At 35.9% G+C, this 19,815-nt stretch overlaps 1 protein-coding gene and 1 pseudogene across 3 annotated transcripts in view; one reads left to right on the forward strand and one right to left on the reverse strand.

The window, feature by feature from the left end:
- The window catches only part of SLC4A10 (solute carrier family 4 member 10), a 217,035-nt gene that overhangs the window by 140,832 nt on the left and 56,388 nt on the right, over positions 1–19,815 (forward strand). The window lies entirely within an intron of this gene.
- On the reverse strand, positions 12,704–13,373 carry LOC132368384 (ribulose-phosphate 3-epimerase-like; annotated as a pseudogene).

Genomic DNA, 19,815 nt, shown 5'->3' on the forward strand with positions numbered 1-19,815 from the left:
GAGAAATTCCTTTAGCATTTGTTGTAGAGCTGGTTTAGTGGTGCTGAATTCTCTTAGCTTTTGCTTGTCTGTAAAGCTTTTGATTTCTCCATCGAATCTGCATGAGATCCTTGCCAGGTAGAGTAATCTTGGTTGTAGGTTCTTCCCTTTCATCACTTTAAGTATATCATGCCACTCCCTTCTGTCTTGTAGAGTTTCTGCTGAGAAATCAGCTGTTAACCTTATGGGAGTTCCCTTGTATGTTATTTGTCGTTTTTCCCTTGCTGCTTTCAATAATTTTTCTTTGTCTCTAATTTTTGCCAATTTGATTACTATGTGTCTTGGTGTGTTTCTCCTTGGGTTTATCCTGTTTGGGACTCGCTGTGCTTCCTGGACTTAGGTGGCTACTTCCTTTCCCATGTTAGGGAAGTTTTCGAGTATAATCTCTTCAGATATTTTCTCGTGTCCTTTCTCTCTCTCTTCCCCTCTGGGACCCCTATAATGCGAATGCTGTTGCGTTTAATGTTGTCCCAGAGGTCTCTTAGGCTGTCTTCATTTCTTTTCATTCTTTTTTCTTTATTCTGTTCCACATCAGTGAATTCCACCATTCTGTCTACCAGGTCACTTATCCGTTCTTCTGCCTCAGTTATTCTGCTATTGATTCCTTCTAGTGTAGTTTTCATTTCAGTTATTGTATTGTTCATCTCTGTTTGTTTGTTCTCTAATTCTTCTAGGTCTTTGTTAAACATTTCTTGTATCTTCTCGATCTTTGCCTCCATTCTTCTTCCGAGGTCCTGTATCATCTTCACTATCATTATTCTGAATTCTTTTTCTGGAACGTTGCCTATCTCCACTTCATTTAGTTGTTTTTCTGGGGTTTTATCTTGTTTCTTCATCTGGTACATAGCCCTCTGCCTTTTCATCTTTTCTATCTTTCTGTGAATATGGTTTTTGTTCCACAGGCTGCAGAATTGTAGTTCTTGCTTCTGCTGTCTGCCCTCTTGTGCCCTTGTTGCTTATTTATTTTTACCTAGTAGTTTTTATCTCTTAATCCCTTATGCCTATCTTTCCCCTCCCCACTTCACTCTCCCCACTGGTTAACCACTAGTTTGTTCTCTATATCTGGGAGTCGGTTTCTGTTTTGTTATATTCATTCATTTGTTTTACTTTTTAGATTCTACATATAAATGAAAACATAGGGTATTTGTTTTTCTGTGTCTGACTTATTTCACTAAGCTTTAGGTCCATCCATGCTGCTGCAAATGGCAGAATTTCATTCTTTTTTTATGGCTAAGTGATATTCCATTATATATATATATATATATATATATATATATATATATATAATTTTCTTTTTCCATTCCTCTGTTGATGAACACTTAGGTTGCTAATATCTTGGCTATTGTAAATAATGCTACTATGGACATTGGGTGTGTGTATATTTTCAAATTAGTGTTTTTGTTTTTTTCAGATATATACCCAAGAGTGTGACTGCTGGATCATATGGTAGTTCTATTTTTAGATTTTTGATGAACTCCATACTGTTTTCCACAGTGGCTGTACCAATTTACATTGCCACCAACAGTGCAAGAGGGTTCCCTTTTTTCCACACCCACGCTAACATTTGTTATTTGTAGACTTTTTGATGATAGCCATTTTGACAGGTGTGGGTGATATCTCATCATGGTTTTGATTTGTATTTCTCTGGTAATTAGTGGTGTTAAGCATCTTTTCGTGCGCCTGTTGGCCATCTGTATATCTTCTTTAGAAAAATGTCTATTCAAGTTTTCTGCCCATTTTTTAATCAGGTTGTGTGTGTGTGTGTGTGTGTGCATGTTTTTTGATGTTGAGTTGTATAAACTGTTTATATATTTTGGATATTAACCCTTTATCAGTCATATCATTTGCAAATACCTTCTCTCATTCAGTGGGTTGTTTTTTCGTTTTGTAGGTTCATTTGGTTTTAAAGCCCATGAACTTTTTTTCTATGATAAAAAAATAAAAATAATAGTAAAACTTCAATTTTATTATAACTCCTTAAAGGCAGTAACTGTCATATGTTTCTATGTATTCCCCATAGCACTTAACATAATACTCTGTACAAAATAATTTTAACCTGTTAAATCATTGAATGAACAAAGAAGACTACATGCTATGTTCCAGATACTTGGGTTTAAAAGTAGCACCATAGATGGGTCTCTGCCCCAATTGAGCATATTACCTATTGAAAGACTTAGACAGTAAATATTACACAAATAATTACTTAATTATACTTGACATAAATGCTATCTCATAAAGGTACAGAATGCCATGAGAGTGAGAAATACTTCCAAAGTTATTTGTATTTGGAGGCCAAGGAGAGCCTACAGCTATTTGAATGGAGATAAGATTCTGATGAGAAAAAGTTTAAGAAAAATTTCATGGAGAAAGTATTTATGTTTTTAGTTTTAGCTAGTAGTGGTGGTGTTTTGCAAAGTTATTTTGCACATTTTTGTAAAGCTATTTTCTTCATAATATGTTATAGCTATAAGTTTAAATAATTTATTAGAGAGAAAAGTATTAAGTACTTACAGAATCTCTTCTAAGAATAAAATCTGAAACATGGAAATAGATGTATTCATAAGAGACTGTATTATTTAAATAGTCATCTTAATAGAAACAAATTAAAGGTTTAGTAATAGAAGAATGAGTAAACTATGTCACATCCATTAAAAATGATGGTTATGAAGAGTAATGAGCAAACAGAAAATACTTACATTATAGTTCTATATAGAAGAGATTAGAAATGCTCATATGCTCATAAAAATGTTGAAAATATACATAAGAATTACTGAAAGATATATACCAAAAAATTACAGTTATTGGTGGAAAGATTCTGAGAGATTTCTTTTTCATTTTTTATTTTATAAATATTCTGTAGTGTGGTTTTATTATTTTTGAAAGTCAAAATACTTTACGAAAAAGAAAAATGAATAGGCATAAAAACATGTTTGGCTTCTATAGATACATCATAACTCTCTGATTTTATGCCTTATATTAATACCTAACTTGCTACACAGCACTCTTAAGGTGATTTAATCATTAAAGAGACTTAAAAAAGAAATCACAAATCATTACTGTTCAGCATTCACAGAAAGGTACTAATAATAACTACAAAGGCAAAAGCAGAGCATCTGCAACCTAGGGACTAAAATTAGTAAAAATGTTGAAGGGAGTTCTACCAAATTATGTTTTCTAGAAGGCAGCCATAGGCTCTTCTTGTGTAAGGAAGACTGATCACCTCCATTAGCCTTGAAACAAAAGCAAAGACTTCTGGATGCAGGCATTTAATTATCATGTTTATCTAATCATTCTGTAGCCATTTATATAATTAAGATGGCTTAGAGCATACTTTTCTTTGGGCAGTAAAGGGTAGTAGAGGTTGTGTTTGGTGAAGAGTATATTTTAAGCCAAACAGTCCAACACTAATTATGGCATTTTATACTGGTGTTTTAAAAAATGTAGAAAAAGTGCAGATACTGCCCATTCTTTTGCCTTTGGATTGTTGAACTTTCCAATCTATGAGCTGGTGGTAGCCACAATTGTAATAACCACCACAACAATGATGATACCTAACACCTAATTAGTATTTACTTATGCTAGACCCTGTTCTAGGTGCTTTTACCTATATTAACTCATTTTTACCCTCATAATAACCCTATGAGGTTGATTGCTTTCACTATCACAACTTTAAAAAAACTAAAATATAGAGACGCTAAGTAACTTATCTAAGGTCACTCAGTTAAGTGCTTGGATTTGACTGATACAGGAACTCTGGCTGGAGAGTCCAAAGTCCAATGTCATAGGCATCAGGCTATTTTATGCACCTAAAGATTTTTTTTTTTGCATTAATATTTCCATCTTATGGCCAGAGTCGCTAAACATTATTTTGGAGATGTGAGTAACAGAAGAGCTTATTCCAAAAGCTTATTGCTTTCTCTAGTTTTTTTTTTTTTTCCTTTTCTTTTTTGTAGTTTTAGATGAAAAATATTTGGACTAAGTTCATCAGTATAGGTGAAAAAGAGGAAAGTGGGATTTTTCTCATTATATCTTGACTTATTTATTTAGAATATCTGCTTTTGACATTTTAAGGACATAAAATCTCAGCCAAAGCCCTCTTTGAGCTACCAAGGGTTGGTACAGAGATCTTTTTCAAACTTCTTGTACAAGTGTGCAGCCTCTGAGGACTATCTGCTGAGATTTCAAATATTAGAGGTGTGGACTCAGGAAAGAATGATGATTTGGTTGGCTATACATGATATCTGTGACATATAAATCTTTTAGGTAAAAAACATATCTTTCCTCCTTGGAATTGATTTATGGAAGAGGAATATTATTAACCAGAGATAGGCCTGACAAGGAGGCATAGGTAACTAATGTCCACCTACAACCTAACTCTCCAAAAAAAATGTCTCCCCTATGAGCTTGACATTTTTATCCCAAATTTCTTAATACTTTTGGAAAGTCACTGTTGAAATGTAAATACACTCCCAGGAATGGAGTAACACATTACACCATTGTCCTCACTAATACAGTGCCAGCACATAGGAAAACAGAGACCATAGCCCTGAGAGAATGGTGCACACAGCAAGCAAAGTGAATGGAGAAGTGATACTAGCCCGGTGGCCAGATTTACGTGAGGCTATGAGAAAATAGGAATCTGGAAGTTGGGCAAGGGAGGTGGTGGTGGTGTAGTTGTCATGGTGTGAAGGCAGGGCTGCAGGATGTTTTGGGGGGAATATCTTAAAGGAGAGGGGTCCTGAAAGGGGAAGCTGAGAAGACCATACATTAATGGTATATTACTTAATTTATTCTGGAGCCATCTCACTCTTCTGGCTATGCTAATGAAAATGGCACAGTTACATCTAGATGAAGCATATTATAGAGAAAAAAGCAGAAGTTTCAGGGTCAAGAAGATCTGGATTCAAATCTAATCACTATGGCCTTGGATGAGTTATCAAACACTTAGTTTCCTCCATCTATAAAATGTAGAAATCAAACTACTAAACTAGAAAACAAAGTGCCTTCTGCCATGCATATGGTAGCTGTATGCATATCATATCTATATGCATAAATATACAGTAGCTAAAGAAAGCATATATATGTATGTATACACACACACATACATTTATACGTAGATGTATTCATGCATCTACTACAGTGCTATCTTTCTCCCTTATTATGTTACTTCTGCAAGAAACTTGTCATATAGTCTCTATTTTACATTTTAGTTTCCTTTTATCATGTAAATTTACTTTCACCTAATTTTCAGAATATTCAAATAATTTTCTATTAAACTATGGTATTGGGCCTTTTTCTTCTGAGGTAAATTAGCAAAATGACCAACTTGAAGAATATTTTTTTTAATGTATTTATTTAATTTATTTATTTTTGGCTGTGTTGGGTCTTTGTTGCTGTGCATGGTCTTTCTCTAATTGCGGAGAGCAGGGGCTACTCTTCGTTGTGGTGCACGGGCTTCTCATTGTGGTGGCTTCTCTTGTTGCAGAGCATGGGCTCTAGGCACACGAGCTTCAGTAGTTGCAGCACGTGGGCTCAGTAGTTGTGGCACCTGGGCTTAGTTGCTCAGCGGCATGTGGGATCTTCCCAGACCAGGGCTCGAACCCGTGTCCCCTGCATTAGCAGGCAGATTCTCAACCACTGCGCCACCAGGGAAGCCCTAACTTGGAGAATTTTAATCATTAGCTACCTGAAAAGTATTGGTGCTTGATACAGCAGATTCAGGCAATATATTACTAATCTACTTTAACAAGAAAGAGACTATTGCTTCTAATGAATGATATTAACTGTTTTCTTTTCGGCAGCATTACTAGGCAATAGCTAACTATGCTATCGTTATTTGAATTCATGACAAGGCTGGATAACGAGTTGAGGCAGTTATTCTGTATGATCAGATGATTTAAGCCTGAACAGAACATAAATGTATATACCTATGCAAATATCTAAAATAATTATTCTGATCTCTGTAGCAGTTTAAATACTTGGTATGATTCTAAAAAGGGGACTTTAGGGAGCATATGCCAGTTTCAAAAACTAGGCACATGTTCACACGGCTCTAAGTTAGGGATCCCTGACCAATGAATTGGACACCATCTGTCAGCAGGACCTTGAAGTTTTATCTGGCAGATCTTGGAGCAGCTTTCCAAGCCGTTTGCTGCTTCCTCACTCCCACATGCTTAGTTAGCTGGGGTTCCCAGTTGGGAAGCGAAGGCAGGTAGCATTTTGACCCTCCCCTCACCACCTTCAGTATACTTTATTCTCAGAACCATCCCCAGAGATTTAAAAGCATCGGGAATATAAAAAATATCTCTTCCTCACAAGGTTGGAGGCCTTGGACCTTACCTTGAAAAGATTTATTTTTACATTTTTTTCAAATTATGACAACTTACGTAGAAAAGTATGGCAGATACCTGTTCTTTTAAAAAAAATTTTTTTTTGCAATATTTGTTACATAACAAGTGTGTAAGAATAAAGTGGTTGATATGTATTTGTTTTCTGATTATAATTTGGAACACAGGTATAAATGTCTTGGTTTATGGATTAAATCTGTACCCTGTCATCTCCTAACCTACTAGATCTTTTTTGGAATAATAAAATGCATATCACTGGGGCCAGTGTCCACAGTTCTAGAATATTCTTAGCCATCTGGTTCTGTTACAGAGTAAAGTTAGACTGGAAATAAGACAATGTTAGTAAAGGAAGCTTCCTTTGCCCACCCCACCTTCCATGGGCTCCATTTTTTGGAGTGCACAACATAGTGATTTAATGATATATATATATATATATATATATATTGTGAAATGATCATCACAATAAGTTTAATAATAACATCCATCACCACACATAGTTAATATTTTTCTTGTGATGAGAACTTTTAAGATCTACTCTGTTAGCAACTTTCAAATATACAATATAGTGTTGTTAACAATAGTCACCATGTGGTCCATTACATCCCCAGAACTTATTTATCTTATAACTAGAAGTTTGTACCTTTTGTTCACCTTCACCCATTTCACCTTTATTCTTGATGAATATTTGACTAGTTATAGAATTCTGGATTGCCAAGTGTTTTCTTTTAGCCCGTTAATGACCTCATTCCATTGGTTTCAATTTTAGCTCGGGAGAAATCATTGTCAATCCTACTGTTGCTCTTTAAAAACAATGTCTTTTTCCCTAGATGTTGTTAAGATTTTCTCTTTATCTTTGGCTTTCTTCAGTTTCAGTATATTTGAGCATATCCTTTTTTTTTCTTCTAGTTTAATTGAGATATCATTGACATATAGCACTGTATAAGTTTAAGGTGTACAGCATGGTGGTTTGACTTATATACATAATGAAATGATTACCACAATGACTTAGTGAACATTCATCATCCTGTATAGATACCAAATTAAAGAAATAGAACAAAAGTTTTTTTCCTTGTGATGAGAACTCTTAGGATTTACTCTCTTAACTTTCATATATGATATACAACAGTGTTAATTATATTTATCATGTTGTACATTAAATCTGTGGTACTTATTTATCTTACAGCTGGAATTTTGTACCTTTTGACTGCCTTCATCATCCCCACTCCCTGCCTCTGGTAACCACAAATCTGATCTCTTTTTCATGAGTTTGTTTGTTTTGAAGTATAATTGACCTACAATGCTATATTAGTTCCTGGTACAAAACATAGTGATTCAATATTTCTATACATTTCAAAATGATCACCATGATAATCTAGTTACCATCTGTCCTCATACAAAGATATTATGTAATCATTGACTATATTCCCCACACTGTACATTTCATACCTGTGAATCATTTATTTTGTAACTGAAAGTTTGTACCTCTTAATCTCCCTCACCTATTTCTCTCCTCCACTCACTCCTCTCCCCTCTTGGCAACAACCTGTGTGTTCTCTGTATCTATGACTCTGTTTCTGTTTTGTTATGTTTGTTCATTTGTTTTATTTTTTAGATTCCACATATAAATGAAATCATACAGTATTTGTCTTTGTCTAACCTATTTCACTTAGCATAATACCCTCTGGGTCCATTCATATTGTCACAAATGGCAAGATTTCATTGTTTTGTATGGTTAATATTCCATTGTGTGTGTGTGGTGTGTGTGTGTGTGTATGTGTATATATATATATATATATATACACATATATATATATATATATATATATATACATATATATATATATATATATATATATATATACACATACACACACACACACATTATCCATTCATCTATTAGTCACCACTTAGGTTGCTTCCATATCTATATCTATTCACCTATTAATTGCCACTTAGGTTGCTTCCATATCTTGGCTATTTTAAATAATGCTGCAATGAATACGGGGGTACATTTTTTTAAAATTAGTGTTTTCATTTTCTTTGAATACATACCCAGAAGTAGAATTGCTGGATCATATTGTAGTTCTATTTTTTTTTCCATCTCATTACTTTAATCATTTTGTCAAAATAATCTGAACATGCATAAATACTTGACTTGTTATAAGAATGTGTAGCATAAAAGTCCCTGAGACACATCCAAGAATGACTTGAAATGTATTCAGTGCAATTATTCATCATACTAATTGCCAAGGACTTGGCTCCCTTCCTCGATATTTAAGGTATGTGACTAAAAAAAGATATATAATATATATTATATAATATTCATAATTATACATTATATATAAATATATATATGTTTATTAATGCTAAATCAGAGTCTCCCTCTCCAATGCCTGGTTTTTCTGCCACTTTACTGATGCTGTGAAAGAAGTCATTTCCAGACTGTAAGGAATGTACTTACTGAGGTAAATTTGTTCTTTAAGCCCTAGGGTGCCAGTTAGTAGAATGATGGCAGTGGAACTAGAGGTCCCAAGAGAAGATGTTGTCCAACCCCCTCATTTTGCAGTTCAAGTGACAGAGGCTCAAAAGGTTTGCGACTTGCGCAAGTATGGCTGGTTCTGCCACTATTACTGTAACCTTAGGCAAGTCCTTAACTGGATCTAGACTTCTGCTCCCTCCTCTGTAAAATGGATTGGTGATTGTCACAGCTAACATCTTCCAGGTGCTTCCTATGTGCCCAACACTGTCCGGAGTACTTTAAGTGTCTTTTCTAATTCTCCCAACACCTCCATAAATTATATATGATTACCTTCAATTAGAGATGAGAATATCAAAGCACAGACGTCTTAAATAATTTGCCTGAGATAAGACAATTAGGAAATGTTACAAAGCTGGTCTAGTAACCCAGGAATAACTGCCTCCAAAATTCTCAAATTCCAATTCTTAAATCGCTTCTAAGAAAACCCCGTCAGATAGGTTCTCAAATTCCTTATATCTCTAAAAGTCTAGAGCAGAGTTAACAAACTATGGCTCATGGGCCAAATCCAGGCACCGCCTTTGCTTACAGAAGTAGTTCTATTTCTAACTTTTTGAGGAATCTCTATATTGTTTTCCATAGTGGCTGTATTTACATCCCTGTCAATAGAGCATGTGGATTTCCTTTTCTCCACATTCTCACCAATGCTTGTTATTTGTTGTGTTTTTGATAATAGCCGTTCTGACAGATGTGAGGTGATATCTCACTGTGGTTTTAGTTTGCATTACTCTGGTGATGTTGAGCATCTTTTCATGTGCCTGCTGACCATCTGTACATCTTCTTTGGAAAAATATCTATTCATGTGCTCTGCCTATTTTTTAGTTGGATTGTTTGTTTGTTTGATGTTGAGTTGTATGAGCTCCTTGTATATTTTGGATATTAACCCCTTATTGGATATATCATTTGCAAATATCTTTTCCCATTCAGTAGGTGGCCTTTTCATTTTGTTGATAGTTCCTTTGCTGTGCAAAAGTTTTTTTAGTTTGATGTAGTCCCATTTGTTTATTTTTGTTTTCGTTTCCCTTGCCTGAGGAGACAGATCCAAAAAATTTGCTAAGACCAATATCTAAGAGTGTAATACCTAAGTTTTCATCTAGAATTTTTATGGTTTCAGGTCTTACATATAAGTCTTTAATCCATTTGAGTTTATTTTTTATATGGTGTCAGAAACCAGCTCAGTTTGATTCCTTTGTATGTAGCTGTCCAGTTTTCCCAATACCATTATTGAAGAGGCTGTCTTTTCCCCATTGCATATTCTTGCCTCCTTTGTAATAGATTAATATAAGTGTGGGTTAATTTCTGGGCTCTCTACTCTGTTCCATTGATCTATGTTTCTGTTTTTGTGCCAGTACCATACCATTTTGATTATTGTAGCTTTGTAGTATAGTTTGAAATCAGGACACGTGATAACTCTAGTTTTGTTGTTCTTTCTTAAGACTGTTTTAGCTATTCAGGATCTTTTGGGTTTCCATACAAATTTTAGAATTATTTGTTCTAGTTCTGTGGGAAATTCCATTGGTATTTTGATAACGATTGCATTAAAACTGTAGATTGCCTTGGGTAGTATGGTCATTTTAACAGTATTACTTTTTCCAGTCCCTAAACCTGGTACATATTTTCATCTTTTTTGTGTTGTCTTCAATTTCTTTATTCAGTGTCTTATAGTTTTCTGAGCATAGGTCTTTTACCTCCTCAGTTTGATTTATTCCCAGGTATTTTATTTTTTGATGCAATTGTAAATGGGATTACTTTCTTAATTTCTCTTTCTGATAGTTCTCATTGTTAGTTTGTAGAAATGCAACAGATTTCTGTATATTAATTTTGTATCCTGCAACTTTTAGTAAAGTTTAGTAAATTCATTGATGAGTTCTAGTAGTTTCTTCGTGGTGTCTTTAGAATGTTCTGTGTATAGTATCATGTCATCTGCAAACAGTTACAGTTTAATTTGTTCCTTTCCAATTTGGATTCCTTTTATTTTTTTTCCTGTCTGGTTGCTCTGGCTAGGACTTCTAATACTATGTTGAATGAAAGTGGCAAGAGTGGGCAATCTTTTTTTCTTTAATTTTTATTGAAGTATAAATATTGCTTTACAATGTTGTGTTAGTTTCAACTGCACAGCAAAGTGAATCAGCTATGCGTATACATATATCCCCTCTTTTTGGATATCCTTCCCAGTTAGGTCACCACAGACCATTGAGTAGAGTTCCCTGTGCTATACAGTAGGTTCTCATTAGTTATCTATTTTATAGTTTACATAGTATCAATAGTGTATATATGTCAGTCCCAATCTCCCAATTCATCCCATCCCCTCCCTTCCTCCTTGGTATACATACATTTGTTCTCTATGTCTACGTCTCTATTTCTGCTTTGTAAATAAGATCGTCTATACCATTTTTTTCAGATTCCACATATATGTGTTAATATACGATATTTGTTCTTCTCTTTCTGACTTACTTCAAGGAGTGAGCATTCTTGTTTTATTCCTGATCTTAGAGGAAATGCTTTTAACTTTTCATCATTGAATATGATGTTAGCTGTGGGCTTGTCACATAGTCTTTATTTTGTTAGGGTGTGTTCCCTATGGGCTGCATTTTAAAAAGAGTACAGACCAAAAATCCTATGCCCTACTAGAGACTTTCCATGGTACCAGCCTGCTACTGAGCTTTACTTTCTTATTTTTAAATGGGGACAAAAATACCTGTCCTAGCAGTCATAGGAATGATTTGTAAATTTAATGCGATTATATCAAAGTACTTTATAACTCATAACATAAACTTATATACTGTATTGAGCATCTACTAAATTCTAGGAATAGTACTGGAAACTTTGCATATGTTATGGTGCCTCTTTTAAGGCTCAACATGATCCTGCACAGTTGTTATAATTACATTTGATATATAATGAGTTAATAGAAGCTCAAAGAGGTTGTGTGACTTTTCAGAGGTCAAATAGGCCTAAAGGGGCAGAGTCAAGATTCAGCTCAATATTACTTCCAAATAGAGACTTTGCTTTTCCTTGTACTCAGAACTAAAGCAACAGCATTATTTAATGTCCTTAAGAATGGTAGGTGGCATTAAGAAAGGAGGAAAAATCACTGAATAATCTACCCCGTAAGCAAAGCTGGCAAAGAAAACTTCCTGATAAAATCAATGCTTATATTTTAGAGCAGACCACCTGAAAACCCCTGGGCTTCAGACATTTTGAAAATAGTTTTTATGTATTTGACTGTAAAGTAAAAAGGGAAAATATAGATGTTTTAGATGCAAAAGGAATATGGTATGCCATCCCAACCAGATTCAAGCTTATATTTTTCATTAGTTTTATTCTGCTCATATTATCAAATCACAAATGATGAAACAGGAAAAACATAAGGGCTTCATTTGCTTTGGGATAACAGATGGGAAACAGCAGAAAATTCTTTTCAGAAATGCAGAAAAATAATTTTCTTCATAATAGCTAATATGCCTTCTTTAGGCATTAAGATACATTTCTGTTTATAATCTTAAGACAGCTATATTTTTACTCTTTATAAAAATCAAATCTCCCAATAATAAACAAGGTATTTCAGTACCCTAATCTTTAAATTCCATCAGTAAAAATGTAGGTATGCACCCCAGTTTCTAACCTCTTAGAACGTTTTGTGCAATAGGTTTTAGTCATGGGAATGAATAATTGCTCAGGAAAGCAGCACCACTTCATGCAATATGATTTGGTAGTCAACTTTCTTGATTTCCAATAAAAGGGAAATTTCCTGAATAGAAACATTGGGCTCCTTGAGATTTCACCAGTGAAGAGATTGTTTCTGAGTAGCTTCTGAGCAACTATATCTTAACAGGTTGGTTGCAGATCTGGGGTCTTCATTCCTTATAATAGCACTGCCAGACACAATCGTGTTAGCCACTGTGTTTGCACAGTTATGGAGAGTGTCATGATCTACACTTCACCATTAACCTCTCTGCCAAAGGACAGGAATAGGACCCTCGACCGATGAACCTTTGGCATCATATCTTGCATAAATTTCTGCCCTCCAAACCCAGGTTCAACTGGTGTAACCAAGGCCATATCTATCTGATTAGCCCATGGTGCCAAATACTCAACTGTCCTTCCTAGTTTGATGGCAAGTCCAACCTTTGTCTCATTCTCCCAAATGTCTTTAATTAAGGCCCCTGGGTTCTCATATATATGGATTGACTCCTACTGCAGCCATTGGCTTTACCAACTGTTCCAGCCTAGAAACCATCCTGTGCATTTCAAAGAAAGGATCCTGTCGTAGCTGCTTTTGGAGACTCTACCATAGGGTGACCCAAAGTGACGCTGTGAACAAAATACCCATCTGTTGTATCCAGGTGCAGATAATTGGTCCCAGAGACCAATGTCTAGAAGTACTCAACCCCTGAATTGGCCAGGTTGCTGTTGAAGATGGATGGGCCAATCTTACAGCTGGACACCATGGTACTGGTTTCCAAGAGCCAAGTTACATGAGTCCTCCAGCAAGATGAAGGGTTTATCCTGATTTCTTCTTCTTCTTTTTAGAAATGCGTTAGTACTTTAATCTTTGAGCAGTGACTAAATTTTCATTTGAAATAATTATTCATTTTCCCAAGTGTAAATCAAAGTAAAGGCATGAGTTATAGCTTTAAAGAACTTATTTTACAGTAAGTTAGGTCTTCAGTTTACTTGCCTGTTATTCAGATGAGTCAGAAATAGCAGTTCACTTGGTTTTTGTTGCTTGAGTGGAGTTAAGTTAACAGAAGAGCTGGCTAATTTAGTGATTTTGCTAAAATATGTAGATAAATAACTTCAAATATCCATTGATGTGCCCTTTGTTAGTAATATAAATGGGATCAAATGGCTAATAAATGTTTTTGTTCCCAACTTTCTTTCAAATAAAATTCTGTTATTTCAAATAAAATTCTTCCTTTTAAATAACATTCTGTTATATGTATGCATATATATATTTATGTTAGATGTATGCTTAATGTATACATCTACTATAATGCTAGTTTTCTCTTATTATATTACTCCTGTAAGAAATTTGGCATATTTTCTTTGTTTTGCATTTTAGTTTCCTTTTGTCATCAATACATTTCCCAAATTTTCAGAATATAAAAATATATTCCCAAATGTTTTCCCTTCAAGCTCCTATGGTGTTAGGCCTTTTTTTTTTTTTTTTTTTTTTTTTTCTTTTTTTTGAGGTAAAGTAACAGAAAGATTCATTTGGAGGAATTTCCCATCATGGGAATACACCGCCCCTTACTAGTGAACTGCCTTACAGAAAGACGTTGGCAAGTTCATATATATATAAGAGCAGAACAGTAGCAAGACATTTGTAGGCCTGCAAGCCTTGCTTTTTCACCTAATAGTTTTTCATCTAATCCTGGCACAACTGTAAAATTTGAGCCAGAGATTCGAGACAAGATATTGTAGACACAATGGATAGCTTTTGGAGGCTACTGTAGATGTAATCTCTAAGCCTCCATTTAGAGGAGGATTCAAGATCAGTGTGGATACTTTAAGTCTTACTTTTTTTTTTTTAAACAAATAGTCATCTTACTTCAGACTATGGACATGCTGCCTGGAGCTCTACTGTTAATTTTTTGTCCTTAGACAAGTGTCTCCGTATCTTCGTTAAGTGTGGAAAGGTTATTCATATTAGAATTTGTCCTTGGATCCCAACCTGAAACTCAGAAATCATGTCTTGGAGTGACATGCATGATAACGTAGATTAGGCATCTGTGGTAGCTCACCTGATCTGCCACCTACACTTCCCTTGGTGGATGACAGATCGAGGACCTTTCCTACCACAGTTCTCTACTATGTCCACTAACTCTTCTTGCAAGACCTCTCAGTGACCTGAGTACTTTCCTTTAATGTCATTCCTTGAGACCTGGAGCTACAATTGATCTAGATATGCCTAGATCTGATATTTTCAATTAATGAAATGAACTGTAAATGAGGGCTGTGTAACCAACATTAATTACAAAAACCAAAGCAACAATGGGATAAAAAAAAAATCTTTCAAAAAATCCTTCAAAGGCTTCCTAGGGTTCCCATTTTAACATTCAAAATACTTACTAGGACCCTCAGTGCTCAGTCCGCACAGTCTGGGCCTTGCCTATCTCACAGCCCCACCCCCATCTCTTCCCCCACTCCCCTTCTGCTTCAGCTACGCTAACTTCCCTGTGCATGTCTCCCTGACTCAGGCCTTTCTACCTGCTTTTTGCTCTTTAGTCCACCACCCGCACCACCGTGCCCACACCATTTCTTACTAAATTTTGTTCATCTTTTAGATCTCAGCTTAAACCTTGTTTTCTTAAAGTTTTCTTTAGGCACCCAGACTCAAGGTGTGGCTTCCCTTTAATTTACATTAGCGACCTAGACTTCTTTATGGTACATTTCACAAATGTATTTATATAATTATGTAATTGACTGTGTAGTATTTCTCTTCTGCATTCAAAGAAAGCCACTAGGATCATGTCTCTTATTTAATACTGCACTTAGCATGGTGTCTTGTGTGGCACTCATTAACTTTTTATTGAATTAATTAAGCATCGTGAATAATGCCTTATGACTAAGCTTTCAGTGAATCCTTTTTTCTGTTATCACACATATAGAACAAAACATCCTGTATCCTCGGTTCCCCTGAAAGCACAGCCTAAGTCAGAGGCTTCCTTGAAGGTTAATTGATCTTAAGGAGCAGGAGTAAAGAACAGTGAGAGAGTGATTGCTATGGACTGAATTGTGTCCCTTCGAAATTCATATTTTAAAGCCCTAACTTCCATTGTGACTGTATTTGGAGATAGTGTCTCAGGAGGTAATCAAGGTTAAATGAGGTCATAAGAGTAGGGCCCAAATCTGATCAATTGTGTCCTTGTAAGGAGGGGAGGAGCTCTCTCATCTCTCTCTGCCATGTAAGGACACAGGGAGAAGGTGGCCATCTGCAAGCCAGAAGAGGGTCTTCAGCAGACCTCAACCATGCTGGCACCCTGGTCTGGGACTTGCAGCCTCCAGATCTGTGAGAAAATAAATTTATATTGTTTAAACCACCCAGTCTATGGCATTTTATTATGGCAGCCTGAGTAGACTAAGACAGTGATATAGGGAAGGAGATAAAGCCAGTAAGAAACTGTGTTACCTAGTTGGTCGAAAGTATAGGTGACTGATGCTTGACTTGATAGGATCTCTAAGAAGGCTTATGAAATGCAACTCACAAATGTTTGCCCTGGGGATGAAAAGGGGAAGCATATATCCAGCAACCTCTATCACCCATTGTTAAGGATGGCAGCAGTATAAGAGCAGGAAGAAAGATACATGATGCAGCCTGAAGAAAGGCTTCAAGGGGTTGCACCTGAAAGTGAACAGTTGAAGTCTCTGAAGAACTGATCACTGCAGCAGAGGCTAGAAGAAGAGGTATGGCTGATAGGATTCGAAGTGGTACACAATTATCTGATACATAGACCACCACAAAAGTATCCTGTATTCAATATCCACAAGTAATTAAATTTGTATCATAATTTTTAAGCAATTCATGTTTTTAGTGTTTCTACAATGCTTATTCTACATGGAAAAAGAAATGAGGCAGTTTTTACAAACTGAAGTGGAAAAAATTATGGCTGCAAATAAGTGCTAACTCTGACATTATTATAGTGATTCTTACAAATAAAATCTCGAAACATAATTTTTCAAGGTGCCAAAAGAAATGATAATGACTATTTAAGCATTGTTTATCTCAGAATCTAGGCAAGATGGGTACATTAAGTTAATGACCAAAAAGCAAGTTTAACATGTTTCTTTATCACAGAAGCAGTAAGCTTTGAATTACAGTGAAAATGGCATTGAGGAATAACCTGTTTTAAAAGCTACCAGGGACAGATACTGCTAAAGATGATCACTTTTTGAACATTAGTTGATGACATAAGTTGAAAACGATCCAAATAACTTGAGCATATAATTCTAATCAAGCAGGGTATGATATGTTTCAGAGAAATACTGGAATGGTTTCCCCATGATTGCAAACTTTTGAATTTTGTAAAGAGAGAAAAAAAAAAAGACAAAACTAGATACAGGAGGGGCTTCAAGATAATTTTTACACATTGAAATAAGAAAGTAAATTTAGAGCTGCCACAAGGGGAACCAATTATTTTTTCAAATACATTTTATTGTTATCAAAATAATCCATAAACATCCTGAAAAATGCAAATAGTAAAGAAAGATTATGATTAAAGCACCAGCTCACTGAAAGTGCTTTTAACCTAGATTTGTGTTTATTTTTGGTGGTACCTAAATATCTCTAAATAATATGCTTATATTACTATTTCTTGGTTTACCAATATTAAATGTGACTGATTTACTTTTGTTCTTATGAATATGGATTTAGCTCACTTTCTACTCCCACCTCCAACCTTTCTTCTTGCTCTATCTCTCCTTCCAAAATAATTATATCATATCCTAAGTTTCGTCATTCCCGTAACCTTTGTACATAAATAAACAAATAACCACAAGTAACGTATATAAACCTCTATTTCTTGTTCCACGAATTGTAGATAATTCTCTTTACTTTCTACTTTGTGTTGACCTAAAATATTTTTTATTTTTAATAGAAGTAATTAGGCCTTTGCAGTGTTGGAATATCTCTCCTTTTATCAGCTGTAGGTCAAAAGAGTTAGGAGCCACATGCATTGGGCATCCAGTGACTATCTCAAAGAGTGAGTTTATGAATTCCAAAAGAGGTGGATCTGAGATTTAAAAAGACCAACAGCAAGGCTTTTGGCCAAGGTATTTGGAGGGATTCTACAAATTTTGCCAATTGAGTCTTAATAATGCCATTCATGCATTCAACTAAACCAGAGGACTGAGGGTGGTAAGCACAGTGAAAGTGTTGTAAAACCAGCCAAACAGCACAGACTTGTTGAAGTACCTGACTAGTGAAATGGGATGGCTATGAAGTTCAAGAGTTCTCTTACTGGGGATAATCTTTTCCAAAAGAACTTTAGTCACGGAGAGGCAGTAGCTCGTCTGCAAGGGAAAGCTTCAGCCCAGTGTGAAAGCATGCAGACTATGACTAAAACATACTTATATTCATGAGACAGAGGAAATTGTGTGACGCCATTTGCCAGACCTCGAATGGTCCATTAGGCAGTTTAAAATGTCCAGGAGCAGTAAAAGCAGGCTTCCCTGGGTTGTATTTCAGACAAGCAGGACAAGTAAAGTAGGCACTTTTTGTGGCTTTGTTAGTGTTTCCCTACCAATACTGATTCATGAAGGCTCTCATTTTGTCAGTAGACCAAAGATTTAATGCATGTACAGTGGTGAGGAGTGGGAATTTTAGAGTCTTCAGTAGGGCTAGGTTGTTATTTGGTCCAAACCAGATCTTTCTCTTTTTATCAAACCAACAATTCTTGAATTTCTAATCTTGTTTTTCCTTTTCTGAGGTCAATTGTTGGGCTTCTCTAGCCAGTTTTTCTAAGTTATCATTTGGAGAGATATCCCTTTGGACCATGAAAAGGGTTGGCTGCTGTTGGTTCCTTTAAGGGCAGCATTCCTTGTGAAAATGTAAGCAAGGTAATTTTCCTTAGCTTTCAGAGAGTCAAGTTTAGAATGACCCAGAATATTGATAATAGCTAAAGTGGCAGATAAAAGTAATGCATCCAATAATTCCTGAACATAGGGGCCATTTTAAACTTTATTTCCACTGGAAGTAAGGAAGCCATATTGTTCCATAATATTAAAAAATCATGAGCTACTCTGAAAGCATATCTGCTATGAGTATAAATATTGGCAGTTTTGCCCTTGGTTAAAGTACAAGCCTATGTAAGAGTGTATAATTCAGCCTTTTGGACCAAAGTAGCCAGAGGAAAAGATACTCCCTCAACACTATCAAAGGCAGTTGCATTAGCATAGCCAGCACAATATTTGCCATTTTTACCTTTAAAGTAAGAACCATCAGTGAACCATGAGAAGTCAGCATTACCAAAATGAATTTCCTGCAGATCATCACGAGGAGTGAGGAGGTGATTCATCAGCATTAAGCAGTTGTGAAAGACTTCATCAAAGACAGAGGAGAAAAGAGTAGCAGGGTTAAGGTTATTAGAACATAAAAGAGGGGGAGTTAACAGAAGGACTTCATAGGAGATGAGGTAGCCAACTGAGAAATGTTGAGTGGATTGAGAAGTCAAGAGGGCTTCTACTGCGTGAGGTACAAAAATTGTTAAAGGGGCTCCCACAACATTTTTCTCAGTGGCCTTAACCAAAAGAGTGGTGTTAGTAATGGCTCTAAGGCAAGGGGGGTTGTCCTCTTGCCACAGGATCCAGTTACTAGCTAAAGTACGCAAGGGGTCAATGGTGGTCCCATTGACCTGTTTTTAATTTTATTTATTTATTTATTTATTTATTTTTGGCTGTGTTGGGTCTTCGTTTCTGTGCGAGGGCTTTCTCTAGTTGCGGCAAGTGGGGGCCACTCTTCATCGCGGTGCGCGGGCCTCTCACTATCGCGGCCTCTCTTGTTGCAGAGCACAGGCTCCAGACGCGCAGGCTCAGCAATTGTGGCTCACGGGCCTAGTCGCTCTGTGGCATGTGGGATCTTCCCAGACCAGGGCTCGAACCCGTGTCCCCTGCATTGGCAGGCAGATTCTCAACCACTGCGCCACCAGGGAAGCCCCATTGACCTGTTTTTAGATGAGTACCCTAAAGTCATTCCCTTCCCTTTCACATACACAAAGGAAAAGGGAATCTGAGAATAGGGATGCCCGAGGGCAGGTGGGTTTATCAAACTCTCCTTTAAGTACTAGAATATTGTATCATCTTATTCTTCCCATAAAATTGGGTCAGGGTTGTTATTTATCAAAAAATACAGAGGTTTGGCCATAAGAGAGAAATTGGAATCCAATTTCAGCA

Source organism: Balaenoptera ricei, chromosome 7 (genome assembly GCF_028023285.1).
Source record: "Balaenoptera ricei isolate mBalRic1 chromosome 7, mBalRic1.hap2, whole genome shotgun sequence".
Taxonomy (NCBI): Eukaryota; Metazoa; Chordata; class Mammalia; order Artiodactyla; family Balaenopteridae; genus Balaenoptera; species Balaenoptera ricei.